This window comes from Coptis chinensis, chromosome 9, assembly GCF_015680905.1.
Source record: "Coptis chinensis isolate HL-2020 chromosome 9, ASM1568090v1, whole genome shotgun sequence".
NCBI lineage: Eukaryota > Viridiplantae > Streptophyta > Magnoliopsida > Ranunculales > Ranunculaceae > Coptis > Coptis chinensis.
In genome coordinates, this window is record NC_141464.1 from 34,492,824 (window position 1) to 34,497,651 (window position 4,828).

Sequence of the window (4,828 nt, forward strand, 5' to 3'; positions counted from 1 at the left end):
AAAATCAGTTCAAAACGCGGGTCTTTGTATTTCTCTGGTGGTGTAGTAACTCAAAGTATAATAATTTTTTAAGTTCTCTCATTTTAAAATTGGATTTTGAATTTTTTTTCTTCACTCTCGTTAAGTTGGTATTCATCCTCATTATTTTGGTATAATTGATTCAAATCAAAAGTAGGTGTTCATATTTATTGGTGAGATAAATATTGCTAAAGAGGTAAATTATTATAGAAGAAACCAATAACATATTTTTTTTCTTTTGAAAGAGGAAGAAATATAACACGCTCTTTTTTAGTTTCAAATAAAAAACGTAGAGTAACATAGGATTTAGTATGGGGTACTTAATAGTCCCATGATGTATATTCTAATAAATTACTTGTTTTGTCTTTGATACGTCCTAATAAAAAAATTATAGTTTAGGAACCTAAATGTGTCTAAAATAAATTTATTTATTTATTTTAAAATTGGAGTACGACGGGAGTGTTTTTATGGGTGTATCCAAGATCACCCAAACTTAATCCTAAACCGCAACATCTAAACGAAGTAATTATTTTTTTTTTTTTTTTCTCATGGGTATGTCACTTTTACACAATTACACCTAATTGTTTTCATTAGTATTTGATTTAGCTATGTCTTGACCACTCCGCATGAATAAGATATCTACATGCGTAGATAGAATATTTGAATAACCAATATGACAATATACAACAATTTATGCTACAGACCTTTGATAAACAAATATTATAAATAACACTTTAAAAACATTTTACTACAATAAATAACATACTAAGTTCTCTTCAACAATAGTCAATTACGTAAAGGGAAAAAACAAAATAAAAACTCAAATACAACTCATTGTTTATTCCTATAATTTAAATTGGACCTTATTAAAAACATACTCAGCTGACTTTGTGACCTAGGAAATCGGAAAATTAATTGAAAGTCATAATTATATTTAAATAATATTACTACAAAAACAACCTATATGTAAACTTGAATATAGTAAGAAAACAATTCATATGCTCATAAAGGCTAGGTGCACGACTTGGCAGTGAATACGTTTTTAGATAATCAGATTTAATATTCTTTGCTGGATCTTGTTTAAATAAAATAACATCGAAATGAAGACAAATATCACAATGCAAATAATAAACATCATAACATAGGAGAAATTTGACATACTATATTCTCAAAAGTCTCGATCGGAACCGAGTTCTTAACAATTTCTGATTGGAGTTGTGAATCATTATTTCACAAATTAATAATTATAACAATAATCTTTCATGATCACTTACAATACATAAAACAAAAATAACAATGGAAGAGATTAGACATAAAAACATTTTGTTGAGTATCCATATTCACATTAATTAGACCTTCAACACGAGGGAACGACTCATTTGTAAAGGCAATATTCATCAAGAAAAACAATAATAAATCAATAACCATCGTCATCAAACTATTTACATATCACATCAAATACAAAGATTATTCAATTTCATCAAAACATTACGTTTTACAAAAAATATTTAAAAAAATAAAATCTACACTAACAACGAGAAATGAATACTTAGTTGTGTTCTTACATACAATGTTATGTGTCGAATAATAATTTAAATCAATCTAGACATCTTTAACCTGCCATTGACTTGCATAAATCAACCATTTTTGTATTCTACCAACACCAAGGCAATAATAGTGACGTATGAGATGTAATATGTATATTGAATGCGGTATCGTAGAATTGGAAAACCACAAACTTCGTACACTCATCCTGACAATACATTTTTTCAGTATAAAGATGTAAAACTTGTTTTTGCTTTGGACTTTGTTTTTTCCATAAAGCATAATCGAAGTTTGAAACTGTAACAAATGCCCACGTGTATCTCTATCTTCAAGAAAACAAACTTGTTTGCACCACTTTCTTCATAAAAAAAAACTCTTTACTTTTACTTTTTTTTATCAAAATTTAAATTTAATTGGTTGTTTATTTTTTAATGATTTTGCATTGTTTATGGTGGGGAGTATTGAACGTATTCATGCACTTAAAACTGGAGTTGTTAACATGCAATTGATGCAAATAGATATACTTAATTAGTGTGTGGGAAAGAGTTTCTTTTTTGACGAAGAAAAATATAGTAAATAAGGAGGAGAATATTGCAAAATTAAAATAAATAAATAGGCAATAGAGAAACAAATTAATATATGTTATTTTATGTAATGGATTGGAAATAGTACTGCCCCATGAGGGAGTTTACGGTGGATTAATTATGAATAAAATTGATCTATCTCGTTATCAAAATGAGATAATCCATTGCTGCATTAAAAAAAAATCAAAATCAAAATCAAAATCAAAACAAAAACAAATGAAATGAGAAACAAAAATTATGAAACTTTTCATGAGCTCTACATTAGAGATGTCTTTCCAATGATACTTACATGACAATGATAATTGATAAGTTATCATAATATAAAACTCACATACCTATTGAAAATAACAAAACTGTTCATATTTTACTATTATACGCCTTGTCTATAATAACTTGACTATGGTCCCGTAAATATTTGACTGTGGCTTTGTCTATGAGGTTGAGTCCAATGGCCCCGTATTCTCACAAAAGTGGTGTGGGAAGTGACGATTTTTACTATACATATGGATAATACTCTCTATATATAGAGAGTGTTTTTTAGGAATGTGGAGTGCATTCTACGCGAGATGAAACATAGTCAAATTGAAAAACACAAATGGCGCCACGCATAAAAAAAAATGTCATTTGGCGCCATTTGAAGTGGAGTAGATTAGTAGAATGAGTTTTCTTATTATTTTATTTTACGTTGGTCGAAGTGGTGTCAGAAATAAGATGTTCTCAAACTATGCCAGTTGAAGTGGCGTAATGTAACGCCCGTATTTAAAATAAGTATTTATTTATTTATTTATTTAATTATTTATTTAATATTCGCTAGATTGGATTTGGGATATGTGGGCTTGGTTTCTGGGCCCGAATCTGTATTGGGCTTAGGTTTCAAACCCAAGTATATAATCACATTGTTCTAGAGAATAGAGTTATTAGAGAATAAAAAAAAAAAAAATGGAGGCAGAGATAAAAGCTGGATTGCTGGAGGGTGGAGCGCGACGGTTCGGACGACGAGGGATTCGTCGGGTTTTAATACAGGTGAGTAGTTTAGTTTTTCTAGTTCACGGCTACACAGAGATAGCTTCACTGTCCAAAAGGTTTTTCGCGCAGTATGTTTTTCTGTTTTATTGATTTTGCAGTTATTCTATAGTATGCTGCGACCTCGTCGAATTATTAAAAATGGTTCATTATTGGTTTATTGTTTTGGGTTGGACTACTGCTGAAACTTTGTTAAGTGTGTTAATGGCATCATCAAGCCAAAAAGAAGGAAAATCATCCTGTATATTATCTCTTTTTTTCTGAACCTTTACAGTGTTTAATACGGTGGTTGGGATATCGATTTGGGCTTGTTGGTTTACTGGGCTGATGGAAGCTTTGAATAACTGTGTTAATGGCGCCGGTGGTTGGGCTGTTTTTGGGTTTAATTGGAGTGTGGGGCTTTTACCTAGACTAGTGTATAGTTGATTGTAGTGTGTGTCAAAATCAAAATCAAAAGGGCAAAAACAAATGAAATCGAATGAGGGTTGTCAAAGCTTCGGAGAGGAGCATTAATGGCGGCCGACAGTAAATCGCCCACTTGTATTCAAACTTTGTTATTGGGTTTGGTTGTGTTTGAATGAATTGTGGGTGATGGGTAGCTAGTGAGGGTGCGTGAAGGCTGTCGAGTGGAGCTTGTGGAAACCATTAATGGAGGTCGATGGATTCCAAATCTAGTTTTGGAGAAGTTTGTGAATTTAAGCATTTGAGGTTATTACCTTTGTTAAAGTTGGTTGGTTTATGATGGGGAGTCAAACCGATGTGAGGAGGAGGTGAGATTGTGGTGGCCGACATTTGATGGCGGTGGAGGAAGAGAGTTGATGGAGAAGACAACTGTAGTTGTGGTTGGGCCTTGGGCCGAACCAATTAGCTACTTGGGCCGGTTTCAGTTTTTGGGCCTTGGTTGTTTTGTTTGGGCCCGGTTTTGATATTAGTTAGTGGGTTGGGCCATTTTTCTATTTGTTTTGTGTTGGGCCAGTTCCAGATTAGTTGTTATGGGGCCAGTTATAATTTTTGTAATCGTGGGCCGGTATTCTTTTATTTTGTGGGCTGGGTCATTTTGGTTTTAAGTGGATCTGTCCCTTTTAGATATTTCTAGTTGGGCTAAATCTATTGTTGGGCCGGTTTCTGGTTTGGCTTTTATGTTGGATCCGGCTAACATTATTCGAATCTTTGGTTGAGTCATAGGCTTGGCTAGTTGGGCCCGAACTATGACCTTAACCATGACCTTAGCCATGAGCCCATGAACTATGCACTTTTGCCCTTAGCCATGAACCAGGGCTATGACCCTGAACCTGTTGAACATGGAAACGACAGTTTAACTTTGACAATGACGTGTTGACTTTGACTTTGATTGTTGACCGTTAAATGTGGAATGTTGTTTTTCCAGTTTTTCACATATTTAAGTATATGGACAAATGTGGTAATAAAATATTGTCGAACATTATATAACCTTGTTTGTCATTATCTAATTAAGATTTGACGTAAGTAGTGTATAAAGCATATAAATATTGGCACGTAACTAGAGGGGAATTCTGATAATAAGAATTTGATATATATGTTTTTATGAGTATTAAACTACATACGGACTTAGATTCATGGACTTTAGATTTTTGGGATTTGATTGTGGAATGTGGACTGTTTAATTGTGCTACATTTTA